Source organism: Haliaeetus albicilla, chromosome 7 (assembly GCF_947461875.1).
Source record: "Haliaeetus albicilla chromosome 7, bHalAlb1.1, whole genome shotgun sequence".
In the NCBI taxonomy this organism is placed as follows: Eukaryota; Metazoa; Chordata; class Aves; order Accipitriformes; family Accipitridae; genus Haliaeetus; species Haliaeetus albicilla.
In genome coordinates this window covers 17,501,909-17,518,492 of record NC_091489.1, presented here as the reverse complement: position 1 = coordinate 17,518,492, position 16,584 = coordinate 17,501,909, and the positions used below count along the sequence as shown (strand labels likewise).

Genomic DNA, 16,584 nt, shown 5'->3' with positions numbered 1-16,584 from the left:
ACAAATATTCTGGTTAGCAATGTAATTTAAACAACTAGGAATAGCCTTTTACTGTTTTGCATTAGAACTGAGATTTGGGTGCAAGTCATGCAAGCCCAGGCATTAAAAGTTTAAGAAATACCCTACATTGAAAAATTGCTTCTGAATCGCCAGAGTTAACAATGTCATAGCATTTAATTATCTTCAGGGATGTGTGCAGAAAAGATTGCACTGTTTGAATATTGAAATACTTTTGTCTGAATTTTTCGGTGGGTTTTTTTTTTTTTTGGAAGACATCTAAAATGCTCTGTATATACTTTTATATTAAATACTTATCAAACCTAGATAAGCACATTCAAATTGAAAATCAGTGGCTTTATTGTATTATGCTTTTCTCTGTAGTTCCACAAATATATCACAAACAGGCACTTTCCTCTCAAGAAAGGCCACTGACTGAAATTATTAATTCCATATTCCCTTAACACCTGTATAATTCAAGAAAAGTTATTTCTACCATACATCAATTCTATGATTTAAATAACGTGTTTAAATAAGGGAAACAAATTCCAGCATATTTTTTCCTAAGCCATCTACATCAAGAAATATCTATTACAGAAAAATACAATTAAAGGAAGTTATAAAAGAAACTAAAATTAAAAGCTAAGGATGAAAATCATCCATATTAATGGTTAAAAGTTGAGAGTATCACAGAAGGTTCTGTAGCAAGTTCAACAGCAAAAAAATTTCCACATTTAAGAAAATTATCTTCTTCACACAAATGTCAGTCACTTAAGAACCACAGTTACTTTACAGTTAGCTGCTATACAGTAACTAAATATTTTGACTGCTAATGTATAAACAAGACGTGAATGGAAGATGAACAAAGAAATGCCCAGTTTTTACATTGTTCCTTAAAAATATTTTATTTAAAATTCCCACTCAGTTTTAAATTTTTTTCATATGCAAATTTCGCTTTCTACTATTTCATTAAAATTTGCAAGCCTTTTCCCAGTTGAGTTGCTGCTGCAATTTTGTTCAGCAATTACCACAAACCCCAAATCTTAATGTAAATTGAACATTTACATTTCAGGATTTCAGGTAGGGGAGAATAACGAACACAGGGTATTACTGCTACCCTTCTTCAAAAGTGTAATTTACTTCTTCAATGCAACATCTGTCTCTTTTTGTCAGACTGCCAAAAGCTTTTTAAAAAGAAGCGTCACAAGAAGGTGAAGCAAAGCAAAAAAGGTCTTTATTACATCCATTGCAACTGTAAATTTCAAACTTTTTTGTTCTAACATTTTAATTATGCAACCTGTTATCACCTATATAATACGATTCCAAGCCCCTCTGAAAACGCATTTCTTTTGCCACTATTTATACGGGCACCTAGTAGATGATTTTGCAAGTGGAATAACATGATCTCTCTCCCTAAGGCAAGCCAGCTGTGAAAATCAGAGCAAAGCTCAGTTACTTCATTGTTCCCAGAATATACTCTAAGGAATTGCAACACAAGACTTGCTCTCCTTCTTTCCATTGTCAAACATGTTCTGCTGTCCTCCTCCCAGTTTCAGATGCTGACATGTAAACAGTTCTCCCAGACACACTCAACCATGCAAATACTGCTCCAACCGTTGGTCTGCACTTTGGCACTTTTGCACAAACAGGAAACTAGCAGCTAGTTAAATAGAAATGGAAATCTTTTGAATACATAAAACAATTGCACAGAAGCTAAAATAAAACCAGGATTGCAGCAACAAACAAAACACCACTGTGGGACCACTATCTTACAAAAAAAACCCCAAACAACTGGCTGTATAAAACGGCATAACATGCTACATCCTGTATCTCCATAGTGCACCATCTCCAAACGTAAATTAGTGATGTGTAACCTGTTCCACCGAGTCCTTCAAGCACCAATATCACGAGCCCCACCATTTGCCCTAGTGTTTTGTCTTTAACCAGGTCTACTGCTGCCTTTGGCCAGTCCCTCCCCAGTTCCACAGGCTCTCTCCTGGCTGGACTCTGATCACCAGGGAACAGAGGCTGCCCAAGCCCTTCTGCCAGCTCCAAATGCACATGCTCCTGGTGCTACAGGACCAGAGGGGAGCTGCAGCCTTTACAACACTCCACCAGTGTCCTGATTTATCTGCAACTGAACTTGAAGAGAAGCTGCTACCCTGGACTAATCAGCGGATTTGCACACGGCAACAGGAACAGACCCTAATCAAGAGGAAGATACAGCATTTGGTAATTCTGCAGCCTTTGCTCTTTTCTTCTAGCCTGTCCTCTGATTAAGTCCATTCTCTATGGAAAAGCTTGCCTTTCAGGTTTGCAGAACATACTACATTCAAAGAGATGAGCTACATGTAACTATAAGAAGTGTGCTGGTTATGTTACTTCAAATAGTTGCACTAAATGAAACGATTAGTGCCCAGCATGTTCCTCCTCCTTTCTTTCTGTGCCCTTACAAACATGACAACAAAGTTCAGGAGATATCAAGTATGTGCTTCATTTTTCAATAGCTTTCTTATGTAAAGGTGCAATGTAGCGGGAATTTATAGCATTTTCTGCCTACATGTGTTCAGAAAGGAGACACCTTGGTGCATCTTGCTCCTAGTTATAAACATTAAGCTAATGCCCATAATGAATAAGTAAAAAAGCAAAGTGTATGAAAGACACATGCAACACTGCAGCAGAGTAAGTAATTTCTCTTTACAAATAAAAGGCAGACCAGAAGCACAACATTCTGTTTCTTCACAGGTATAGAAAAATCCTTTTCATCTCAAAGCACAGGAGACTACTCTGCTTTACAATTAAGTATAGAATTCTTTATTGTCTGAAGGAAAAAAAAAGCAAAGTAGAATGGACAGTCAATCAAGCAATCTTAAATCAAAATACACCTGTAAATCTGATTTCAGGTCCATTGAACTTTACATTATAAGCTTAATGACATTATGTGCACTTATTCCTCCAACAGCAATTATTTTGTCCTCTTACACTCCAAAACAAAACTTCATTTTCACATCCATTAAACAATAACATACTACCTAGCGTTTCATTAGCCTGAAGAAGATCAAACCCTCAAAGTTTCACTGGTATGAAGAACACACCAAATAATTTACTGTATCACTGTGAATAAGTTCACAAATTGAAGTCCAGAAGCACTGCCAGGGAACTGAACTTCTTGATGAACTGAATACTCAACTCATGCTTGTTTATTTTTTAAAGACCTTCTTAAAGTAATAAACCAAATTATTCTTACTACTGGACCACTTCCATTCTTTTCTCATATTTGACACTTTGTCAGATACATTTCCATTCTGTCTGTAAAATTAAAGCTTCCCACTAGCAGACAGAAGATTCTAGTAAGATTTTGCTGAAAAGATGAAAAACGGACTGAAGACTACACAGCTTATAAATAACAGACAAGATCCTAACCCACAGTCTGTAATCTAGAGAGAAATCCACATTTCAAATGTATGTTAATTAAAATTGTAAACATTGCATTTTGTCCTGGACTGCAAAACAACATTAATATCCTCTACGTCCCAAATACATATTAACCACCTATTAAATTGTTTAAGACATGCAGAAAATACTGGGGCTGGAGAGGAATAGAAGCAAATATGCAAGAGTACAGAGTGCAGTTTTTCTATTCAGAAAACCTACAAACCTCAAAATAGCAAGCAGCATGGCAAATGCCAAGTTGTTAGTGTAACTGCATCCATTCTCCAAAAAGATTTTTAATGCAACTATCTTTGAATTAAAATTCATAGCTATGAATGCATATGAGCCCTGTTATTGGTGTCCAACTCCTCACAGATACTGAGAAATACTAAGATACGAGCTCTCTACAATTTTTCAGTCTATTAGAACAGTGAACAGCCATTAAAATGTAACAGTCCACATCTGCCAGCCACAAGTTCCAGGCTTGTGCTTTAGGCTCATGCACTGTGCAGAGGGTATTATCAACTCACTGTGAACATCCTTAGGACAGCACAAATCTCCCTCTTCGAATGTGAACACACTCTGCTGTTTCTCAACAGCAGTGATAATTATTCATAGCATCCTAAGCTGTATTTTGATCTGTAACCTAAAAAAATGTAAATGCTTGTGCTGCATGCCTGTCCTACACTAGGATAAGGTCCCAGAAAAAAAACAGCATTCAGGATCATGATCAGCATTGACTATAATAGGACCTAGGTGCCAATATAAATCTAATCTGTGAGAGGGTTTTATTAATTTATTCTCTATTAACCCCTTCTCTCCCTTTTCTGGAAACATACATACATACGCATGACAAAAATAATTAAAACACCCATAGGAATGAATCTACAATTTGGTGTTCCAAAACTTGTAATATCTAGCAAGATATTAAGAGAAACAAAAGGGAACACCTTATACAATGGAGGCCTATAAACTGAATGATCTGTGTTCCTACTGTTAGCTTTTAAGCAGGAGTTTCCTTGAAGCCCAGTCCCTATTGTCACAGTCAAGAACATCAGTGCATGAAGAATAATATTCACAGAAAAGCATGTTAATGACAGCTATATTAAAAACTACAACAGAGCAATAAATGAAACAATTTTAAAATAGAAGAGTCAAAAGTGACAAAAAAATTGTTGAGGTTTTTAAGAAGGAAAGTTGAACAGCAGCAAATACTTTATTATTTTATTTTTACTATTTTTCTTCACTGATTACTTGATGTTCAAAGCAAAGGATTTAAGTTCTTTCCTTTGTTTTTCCTTACAGTTCTCCTTGAAAAGCTGGCACACTGCTCGTCAAAAACCTCTCAAGGTGCTTCTCACATGGTACTGAAGAGCTAAATTAAACCTTAAATCTATAAACACAATTTAAAGATTTGTAACTTGAAGGAGTATTTCTACTTTACTAAAGGCTAAAGTGAAAAAAAGAAATCTCCATGATAAGGAAGTCAACAAGTGTAAGTGAAGTGTAAAGAAAGGCCCTGGCAGCATTACTGGCCAGAGGTGACCTATTACAGTCAAACTGGTACAATAAAGTGTCTACATTACCAAAAAAAAAGTATTGAAAATATTCTGAAAATACATGGCTTAAAACCCCCAGTTGTTAATGTGCTACATTGCAACCCTACATTGCAATCATCTCTATTTTGTATATGACATTATACTACTCATGCTAAAATTAGCTAAAACTATGTATTCTTTCAAAACAACAAAGCAACATTCCTTATTTTTTGACCTACTCTGCACTCAGATGCTTGTAGCTTAGCCAACCCTCTGCAGCTGCTTCAACATCATGCCAATGCCTCCACTTCCTCAGCCTTTCTATGCTTAGGAAAGAATCTCTGGAGACCTAAAGAATATTGCACAAACAATACCATGTCCTCCAACTGTTGCTAAATACAATATCCATCTTTGCTTCTTTTGTCTCTCTTGAAGGACAGTGAACGTGTGCTTTGGACTTAATTTTTAGTTGATGAAATAATATTTTATTTTCTCTCAAAAAGGGCATGGATTAACCTAAGAGAAGCCCATTACAACAGAGGTCAGAAACAGTTCAGTGGACAGGATAGGACAGGAGACCAGGAATTGGTAAGGTTGTCTTCCTGGAGCAGCCAGGAATCTGTTGTGTGACCTTGAGCAAAGGCAATTCACCTCTCCATTATCCCTCTGCTTTTTTGGAGCATATACCCATCCAGGACACAAGCACGACAGAACAATTATATGCCAAACTCTGTAGGACTATAAAAATCCCCCCCAGTTATTTATTTTTATTGGGGTTTTTTTCCTGCCAATAAACACTGATGATGGTCTTGGACTCTACTGTACAAAAACACTGTCTAAGCAGCAAGCAAATCAGCTGGAATCTCTAGGCAATACTGAAATACAAATAATTACTAACAGGATACACAGATTGGCTTACACAATACAATAGGAAAAAAAAAAAAGGAAGATGACAAAATAGTAAATCCATATGTTACTATGCTGATTATTAGTTCTCATTAAAAAAAATACTGCAGTTACAAGAAATTAAGAAAATATACAGAACCAGAAGTGTTCCAGCCCCTCCTACAGAGGCAGGGTGTTTGTCTTTTATAAATTTAAATCTTGTTTTATAAAATGATACCATTCAGGTTTAGACAAGAACTTAACTAGTTTTCAAAAACATTTAATAGGAACCTGATGTTGACAGTTATGTTAGCAATAGTTTCTTTCCAAATATAGTCAGCGCATGTCTGTCCAACTTTTTAGACAATAACTTTGAGGAAATTACTTCGAAGTTCTGGGGGAAAAAAAAAAGTTTCTTGAGATTATAGCAAAAAGGAGAATTCAGGTAAGTGAATGATATTGAGAAACATGCATGTTCCAAGAAAGTATCGTCATTTTAAAAAAGCCCTAGACTTTCAGAATGACAGTATCTGAGCCTTGAGACAATCCGATATTAACTGTTTGCCACTGTGAAGAGTAACAGTAGTCCGTACAGACCAAAGTAATTTCCTCCACCAACATGCTGAGAGGGAGTAACTTTTTGTTGATGGTGCCAATTGAAGCTCCTCTTCCTCTCAGCCAGTCCAGTCATTTCCACCCCTGCCTTGTGCTGACACAAATGTTCCGGGCAATGAGGAAACAGACCAGACTGATGCCCTCCCCAGGAAAAAATGAAGAGCAGAAAATGTGCTAGAGTGAGAAGTGAGATGATTGGTTGTTTTTAAAACTGTTGGTTTTCATTGTTTAGATTTGTCTGTCTCTTATTTTAGACTGTTAATGAATAGTCAATCACCAGCCTTCAAATATCTGAAATCATCTTCAGTTAAACTGTAAACACAGCTACAACAGAGAAAAACATCAAAATATTTTTAGGGAAAATCAGACACCTCCATTTAATTTGAGGCACATCATAGGACTAACTCCAGCCTGACAATATAGTAAGTATATTACATTATAAGTTACATCTGTAATCCCAGGAGTATTCTACATAAACACTGTACCTGCAAAAAAAATATCAATCTAATAACAAACTTTAAAGGAAAGCAACAGACTTTTCTAGATAATATGAATAGGCATTATTAAGCAATAGTTACTGCACTTTATAATCAGGATGACTGATGAAGGAAACAATCCAAAGCACTTAAAAATACCTAACCCTTTGAATGTTTTACTCTTGAACTCCAGAGAATTTTACAGACAAAACTTTTTCAAATAGAAGCCTCAATTCCACTCAGGCTCTTCAAAACATAATTATTCAAGTGAGGTCAGGTCATCTGCAGAGATGTGAACTACACTGATAAAGCAAATTTTACCATTAACATCATAACAAAACAAGGGAAATCTTGCTTTGCTCCTTACTTTCTTTCGTTGTTGATTTTGTTATATAGAAGTCCTCTGATTCCTAGATAATGAAAAAAATGTTGGTGTTATATGGAAGTTGTTGCTACTGAATATAAAATTAGTTTACTCTGCAATTTTCTTCTGTGTCAAGCAAAAATATTTGCTGCACGATGAGTTTACTGAGTAGAACTGAAACCTTCTTGGGACAGAATGACAGTCAAATTGTTGGAATTGATACATACTCTGCATATTACAGTATATTATTATTGCTAATACTTCAATAACTAGACAATTTCTAGGCTTAAGTAAATTATAAAATAATCCTATGATTCCATGGTTAACAATTCCCTACCTTGTCAAACTTCCTTTATTTTTTGCTTTCTTTAAATCTTGAATACAGACATCAGGCATTTTGCACCTTCTATTTGCAAGAAAAGCACATCTCCAAGTCAGTCTCTCTGGCATTTACTATTAGAAATCTTTACTTAAGAAACTGGACAAATCTGTATTTGTTCCCAATGCCTGTATCAGTTGATCAAATCAACTCCAGCAAACACAGAATAAATCACACGATCCTAATTCAAAAGCCAAATGTTCAGTGTCATGTTTAAGATGACACAAACACCTCTAAATTGGAAAAGGATTAACAGTGCAGCACTGGAGGGGGACTACAAATGGAGTAAGTAGTGAAGCTTACTGATCATCTGAGCTGGGAAGCACCAAAATGCCTTCCCCCAAAACCAACTGTTGGATAATAGCTTTCCTTAGTTCACAGCCCTTTCCTGTGAACAGATCAATCCCCGTGACCAGTGTTCAAGAGTCCCGAGTGTTGCCATTCTACCTCCCATGCATGTCAGTCATGAGACATGGATAGCAGCCGTAACAACAGTGCCTTGTGTTCAGGGTGAAATGCATCTTTTAGAAGACAGCAACAATACAGCTGTCCAGGGAAGCATCCTGATAATCAATTCTTACAAATAAAAATGTAAACTTTTTTTCCTCCTAGTTAGGCAACAAGCCTCTCCCAGCACTTCAGTGCTCCAACACTGCAGACTCCAGCCAGGGGACCATTCCCTTTGCTCAACAGAGGAACAACTACAGAGACTACTACACCTGAGAGGCCCTTTATACAGAAGAATGTTGTAACTCAGCAGTTTTAATGATCTCAATCTGGCAGGAAAGAACGATATCCCAGTGTTATAAACCTATAATGAAGAGAGAAAAATCATTTTGGGAGGTAAGGCATTTTCAATGCAGCACTGAATGCTTCATTTTTGTTCCTTTCAGCACTGCTTCTTTCTCCAACAAAAGCAAATTCTGAGTGACAGAAAAGTACATTTCCCTCTCTGCCCTGCAGCTCACTCCGTGACTGTGCAATCAATGGCAAAGTCTGAAATGGGGAGGGGAAGGGGGAAGAAAAAGAAAAAAAAAGTGCAGTGAATGATGAATACCATACAAAAATGTATGTCCTTGTATGGCCTCAAGCTTCAAAACAAGGAAAGTAAGATCTCTGAAGAAATGCAAACATTCAAGAGACAGACAATCCTTTGTTACCAAGATTCTTCTTTTCTGTTAGGTATCCCTGGCAACTATCTGCACACTACCACTACCATTTTATTAAGTGACATGATACTGAGTAAATTGGATCAACACAATGAAAATGACCAGCAAGTGTCATCTTCTTGATAAAGTCTACAAAAATATGCTTCTTTAAAAAAGTATATTCAGATTATGACTCTTATATGTCATACAGGTGACACTCAGACTAGCTTTTAAATTATTTCAACTTTAGTAACAATTCTTCTGGAGCTCATTTTTCCCTCGGTCTAACAATGCAGAATGGAAAGACACTGTCAACTGCACTTTGGATTTTAATCAGGCCTCATCCGCACTCAGAGTTGCATCATCTTAATTAAAGGCAGAATTTTAAGCAAGTTGAAGTGGCTTTATACCCTATAGGTAAATCACACAATCCACTTAGGCTAATTTATGTGTAATTCTGCAGACCAAAGCAAAAATGTCTGAGTGCACCATTAGGTAGAAATATGGAAACTCCCTGTGCGTACAAGCTTAAACTTAAACCTGTTTTCACATGAAGTCAGTACCCTGGAAGATCTTGAATCCTTGGAATCTAAGAGAGTCATAGCGGAGTTTTGGTTTCCGCACCCAAGCGAGGTTGGGGATACACAAACACAGCAGAGGATTAAAGAATTCTCCAGCTATAAGGACAGCAGAGGGTCTGATACGGATGGGAGCTGTAGTCACTGCAGTAGTTCATGAAAGAACTGAAGCTGAACTGGCTCTTTCAGGAGAGGTTAGAGAGCACAACAGACATTTGCACTTGAATATATGAAGCCTGGAAGACACAATGTGAAAAATTAGAAATACTGGTTCAGGACATTAAATTCAGCATGTTAAAAAAGACTACAGGAAAAGATAGTGGAATATCCACATCAAAGCTGAAGAGTAGATGGTATTCAGTAAAGTAAAACAGAAGTAAAGCCAGTTGGATATGGAAGTGCATTAGTAACATCTTGCCAATTAGAAATACAGATTCCTTAGATAACAGAGAATTGGCTTTGCTCAGTCATTTAGGGAAATGATAGTTTGAAAAGGTTGTATTTACAGTACTACTAAGGGTTTGCAATAATTGGGCTGGGAGATGAACAAACATTAATGGAACAAAAATTTCCTCATCTTGGAAAGACTATCTTCAGAATCCAAACACCAAAAATCCAACAGTAGCTTAGAGACAAAGACTTCTTCAATCAAAAAGCACTGCTCTAGGAAGCAATGCTAATTAAAATCTGGTTTTGGATAGTAGAAAGGAATTTACAGATGAACAGGTCATAGAAAATAAACTGATAATAAAGTGATTCAGCTTTTTAAATACTGAAGTTAGATGAAAGGATAAAACAGTCAGTAAATAGGTATTTCCCCACGCCTTCCTCCCCACAACTCAGAAGGACAAAGACAGTAGAACTGGAGAACACAAGAACCTGGATCTGAAGGAGGCTTTGTCATTTCTTAAGTCAAAAAGCACAAAAACTGTCCAGCTGGGGGTAGGGGCACAGAGAGAAACAGGTGCCCAAAATCCAAAATTAGCTGTACAAATAAGCATCTCAAGAAAGTTACCAGGACTGAACAGAAAGTCAACAGAAATGCTGAGGGAAGACATACTGATACAAGACATTTACATCCTGGAAGTCAAGAATTGTTTGCTTAAAAAGAGAACTGCTCAAATAAACATTTGAATTAGGAAATTGGAAAAAAAAAAGTACAATTTTGTCACTCTTCTTTAACTGGGGGGTGAGGTGGGGTGGAGGGGGCATAACAACCCCAGACAAGAGAAGAAGCGTGCATTCATGCTATATAGAGATCAAAGATAACTTAAGGTGAGCATCCAAACAGATGTCTTGCCTCTGTTTCCAAGAAACAATAGATCAACAAAAATAGAGGCATGGAAAGAAGGCTAACAAGACTGAGTGGAGAGACATGCAAAGGCCCACATCTTATGTGAAAGAAACCTAGAGAGCATGCCATGCTCCACTGTGGGAATGATAATCCAGAAAACTGAAACAAGAGGCATATTAAAGTAGAAATTAAGTAGAAAGATTTTTTTTAATGGGACTATGAAATTAGCTATATGTTACCATATAACTAGCAAGCAGCAAATAACTGCATTTGTGAAAACAATTCAGGCAAATATAGAACTCTGAATTTGCCTTAAGTACCATAAAAAAAAGCTTTAGAATGCATTTTGAAAGAAAGAAGAAATAGAAAGTAAACAAAGATAAACTACAAAGTTTTATTCAATATCTACCTTTGATGAACTGAAAAAAGATAAGCAAACGTAGTCCATCTAGTCTATCTGGATTTCAGTAAAAAAATTTTGAAGATCGAACTCCAGCTTATCTGAATCTTTTACTTTTCATTTTAAATGTTTCCTTTAACACAATTTTATAATAACGATTCCCCACAGTTGGAAGCAATTTGCCCTAGACAGAGTCTGAGTATTAATTAAACCTAAGAATGGTATTTGTATGACTCTGAAACCAGAAAAAGAAAGCTAACTTGATAGTTTTATCTATCTGATTGAGAAATCCTATTGTATTATTTCAGTCATGGGCTCACCAAATTCTGTACCTGGAATGTCTAACATGCAGCTTTTTAAAAGTGAATCTTTTGCCTCAGGAGACATGGAATATCTTTTAAAAAAATGCAGCCCATTTCCCAAAATCTGGAGACAGAAGATTCTGAAACCATAACTCAGGTTATGGTTTGATTCAGTGCTCAAACATTGATTGTAACAGAACCAGAACTAAAAAGTAGATATAAACTTACAAAATCATATGCTCCAGTTGCTTTTGGTATATTTCAGTGCCTTGTGTCTGTGTTTGTTTTCAGGTGTGTGTGTAACTGTTTACATCTTTAATCCAGCATACTACCATGGTCATACGCTACTCTGGAAAGAATGGTGTTTTTGTCATTCTCTGCTTAACAGAAAAGTGCTACTCACATTTTTTAAATTGCTGAGAGTTCACAAAGTTCAGCTACAGATACAGAGATATCAAAATGTAAATGATGTATTTGAGGAAGTTGGCAGAAGGAATACATCCCTCTTATTTCAAGTAACCCAACCAGCAAAAACAGTGTTTTCCTTCTTTTGCTGAGAGATGGTCGGACCATTCAGCTGACACCTAACAAAAGATGAGCTATTTGTCTTTGAGAGAACCTTTCAGTTAAGAACTTCATAAACATTGAGGGTAAACAGACATCAACAATACCATTAAAGTAACTGTTGGTTTTAATATTCCTTTATGGAATACAAAGACAGGCCTACAAACTGCAGAAATTCAAAATGCAAGGCTACAAGCAAAGAGGCTCTTGTTTTTATTTCTATCCACAAGATTTTAAATATTCAGATGCTCAGTAACAGCGGCAGATACAGAACAAGGACTTAGAGCTGAAACAAAGATTGCCAAATACTCAAAATGGCACTAGCTAGTGTGTAATGCACCCACAACAGCAATGGGACAATGAAAGTCTCATGTCCCACCATTATTCTTTCCACATTTAGTCATCAACTGAGGTGAACAAATGATAATTAAGTAAACGTAAAATAAATTACATTGAAGTGACATACTTATTAACTTGGATTCCTTCACCATTAAAACTACCAAAGAAATTCCTGTGCCTTGTCATATCCAGATTTACAGTTCATGTTGTCTAGTTCAAGATCCCATACCCTTTGCAAAGACCTGCGCAGTATCCCAAAGCCTTATTCTGCTCAGGCTTGCCAAAAATCTCTATCTCGCCTAAATCATACAGGAGCTCACAATAGCAGAATGACCTATTAAAATTAAAAGACAAAGTTTACTTGTTAGAGAAGAACAGAATGAGAAGGAGACATTTCTGAAGAACATAATCCATTACTTTTGCCAACACAATCATGTTTTGATCATAGTTGCTTTTGTAATTTTGACTTTCCATGCATAAGTCAAAAAGCCAATGTAAAGTGCTGACCCTGTATTTGACAGTGCTCCAATGATTCTTTCTCAAATTAGCACGCTTTTAAAAAGCGGATTACTGATCCTAGATTACTGCTACACTAAAGAACCCTAATTTATTAAGAGGACTGTTATGAAGCAAAGTTGATTTAAACAGACATATAAATTAGCATCACTGGAAACAGCTGTTTAAATCCAATTCTATGCAGAAGAAAAAATAGAAATAAAAATATTTTCTCAGACTACTGATTCATAATACATATGCACAATATAAACCAAGCCATACACAAACCAAAACACACACAATAATAAACCAAGCTATAGACTACAGAAAGTGACGGATCGTGTAAATTACCCCCAAACCAACAAATATAAAAGTCAGTATCTGACATATAGTAAATAAAGTGGGGTAGGGAAAGTCTAGACTTGATTAGTTATTTAGATTTACACTTTTTTGCTAAGAGATAAAAATATATTCTTGATGAACTCCTGAAAACCTGGGAAAAAAACCACATATTAAATAGTAATCTTCTTAATAATGATTAACTTGTATAAAAATAGTAAAATTCTGTCTGTAAGAAACATTCAATAATAATGTAAAGCTTCAGATTTTCATACTTTTAGCCAAAAGAACTATCCTTATCTAAATTGTTTCATTTATAGGAAACCAATAGGAAACCAATACTAATCCCTAGATTAATTTAGGCACATGATTAAAAAAAAAAAAAAAGTTCAACCAGGAGCTGAGGCAGAAAATTATGTTAACATTTTGTACTGAAAGCTTCACAAGAAACGATTTCTGCAGCTTGTTAGAAACTCATTCAGAGGATTCAGAAGTTACAATAAGCATATTGATAAGGTATTATGCAAAATATGAAGGCTAAGAAGTCCAACTCCAGTAAGAAAAATTTTAAGTCACTGAAATGTGCAGGTGGGAAGATACACGTTTAAAAGGTGAGGTCTAAAATCTGCAGGTCCTTAAAGAAAAAAAAAAGCCCATGGGGCCAGAGGTCAAGGACAGATGCACCTGATCTCTTGCAAAGCAGCTTTGGAAGGAGAGACTAGCAATATGGTTTTGAAATAGGCAAAATCAGAACTTGAATGTAGGGTGTATTTGAAAAATGACTGCTCTGTAGTATGAAAAAGCACAGAGATGTACTCAAGTCTGTTACAGACAAAGGTAAGACTCCATGTGATGGGAAGAGTCAGTTGGTGCTGCTCTGCCCCCACACCCTGCAGCTGTACAGCCCCATGGCTTACCCTGCGCCAGCACTCCCTAGGAGCCCGTGCAACTCCCCCACCCAGCAAAGGCTTGGGGAAGGGCACCTTCCGCTGCATTAGCAAACTGGAGCAAATCAGGGACTAGTCCACGAAGCATCAGAACTGGAGCATGGGAGACAGAAGTACCATACCCACAGCTGTGGGAGTGGATTAGAAAGAAGATCTCTTTATTTTAGTAACAGTAAACTAGTATCAGACTGTCTCAGCTATTAAGAGACTGCTGTATTACTCTTCCAAACCAAGATCTTACATTCCCCCAAACCTAGTTTGTTTACTATTCTTTCAATACCTGTTTTCATATTCAATCTTTGCCAAGGCTTTGCAAGTGGTTTTACAGCCACTCATTTTGATATTCTCTCACTGAGCATGAAATTCATCCCCAGTAGACAGCCAACACAAAACACAAACAGCATTTAAGTTTTTTTTCCTAGTACTGCATTTGCTTGATGCTGTCTCACTCCTATTTGAAGAAATCCAGCTATAATAGTAGCCACTATTTTAAAGCAGTAAGCCATTAAATATTCATTTCTCCTCAATATTTCATTTTGCTTCCTCAAATCCACTTCAAAATGTTATTTTTTACTCATGGTATTGCCAGATAAAACTACTAAGAGCTTAGAAAAAGTGTTAATTATAAATAACACTAATTTCACTCTCAACACTACATTACATCATGCTACAACCAAAACAATCAGAAAAGTTGGCAATCACATACCAGATACAGTAACAGCATACACCAAATACAGCACAACACAGTATGTTAACCTAACTATCATCCAACCTTGAAGAACTTCTTAGCTACAGAAGTGTTAAGATCGGTCTTCCATTAAGGTTTCCAAAGGCGATGGCCAAGATTACAGGACTTCCAACTGTGATTAGATACCCAAATTGTGTATAAGAAATGATAAGCATCTTGATTGCTCTCCATAACAGGCCAGCTGCCTTGGCAAAATAGGGAATCAAAACAGATGTTCAGCACTAAAACCCATCCCCTCATGCAAAGCATGAATTAAAGCCATCTCTAAACTCTAAAATAGTTGCACATGTAAATATCACAAGCCCCAAGTAGTTTGCTAGACTTCTTTATGCCTTCTGTGTCTTGTACAAAATTTGTATTTTTCAGAATCAAACATCATATACACATATGTATAGATGTATATGTACACATGCACAATTATTCATATGCATACATGCTTATATACATGAGTGTACACACACATATGTACACATACACACACATGTGTTCTGAACCTCACGGTCCCAAGAAACTTTAAAGTGTTTCCACAGTAACTATATTTGTGGTGGGTTGACCCTGGCAGGATGCCAGGTGCCCACCAAAGCCAAAGCTGCTCTATCACTCCCCACCTCAGCTGGACAGGGGAGAGTAAATATAACGAAAGACTCATGGTGCAAGATAAGGACAGGGAGAGATCACTCAGCAATTACCATCATGGGCAAAATAGACTCAACTTGGGGAAATAAATTTATTACCAATCAAATCAGAGTAGGATAATAAGAAATAAACCCAAATCTTAAAAAATCTTCCCCCACCCCTCCCTTCTTCCCAGGCTCAACTTCACTCCTGATTTTCTCTACCTCCTCCCCACAGCAGCACAGGGGGACAGGGAAGGGGGGTTGGGGTCAGTTCATCACACATCATCTCTGCCGCTCCTTCCTCCTCAGGGGGAGGACTCTTCACTCTTCCCCTGCTCCAGCGTGGGGTCCCTCCCACGGAAGACAGTCCTTCACAAACTTCTCCAGCGTGGGTTCCTCCCACAGGGTGCAGTCCTTCAGGCACAGACTGCTCCAGTGTGGGTCTCCAGGGGGGTCACAAGTCCTGCCAGAAAACCTGGTCCAGCGTGGGCTCCTCTCTCCACGGGGCCATGGGTCCTGCCAGGAGCCTGCTCCAGCGCAGGCTTCCCACGGGGCCACAGCCTCCTTTGGGCACCCACCTGCTCCGGCGTGGGGTCCTCCCCGGGTTGCAGGTGGATATCTGCTCCACTGTGGACCTCCATGGGCTGCAGGGCGACAGCCTGCCTCACCATGGTCTTCCCCAGGGGCTGCAGGAGCCTCCCTGCTCCGGCACCTGGAGCACCTCCTCCCCTCCTTCTGCACTGACCTGGGGGTCTGCAGGGTTGTTTCTCTCACATATTCTCACTCTTCTCTTCAGCTGCAGTTGCTGTTGCACAGGGTCTTTTTCCCCTTCTTAAATACGTTATCCCAGAGGTGCTACTGCCGTCACTGACGGACTCGGCCTTGGCCAGCAGTGGGTCCATCTTGGAGCCGGCTGGCATTGGTTCTATCAGACATGGGGGAAGCTTCTAGCAGCTTCTCACAGAAGCCGCCTCTGTAGCACCCGCCCCCAAACCTTGCCATGCAAGCCCAATACAATAACTATGGAGCAATCCAAAAGCTAATTCAAAGTTTTAGCTCTGAGGAACTAAAAAGAATTTGAGAGATCGGTGGAAGAAAGAAAAGGATTAAAGCAAAGATTTGGTGCT

General features: G+C 37.7%; 1 protein-coding gene and 1 long non-coding RNA gene across 5 annotated transcripts in view; one reads left to right on the top strand and one right to left on the bottom strand.

Moving 5' to 3' along the window:
* Positions 1 to 16,584, bottom strand: part of ZDHHC14 (zinc finger DHHC-type palmitoyltransferase 14) — a 115,314-nt gene that overhangs the window by 61,252 nt on the left and 37,478 nt on the right. The gene's annotated exons all lie outside the window — the stretch shown is intronic.
* On the top strand, positions 2,034 to 10,567 carry LOC138686076 (uncharacterized). Its single transcript, XR_011325396.1, has 2 exons — positions 2,034 to 2,229; positions 8,869 to 10,567. It is a non-coding gene; the product is annotated as an uncharacterized lncRNA (long non-coding RNA).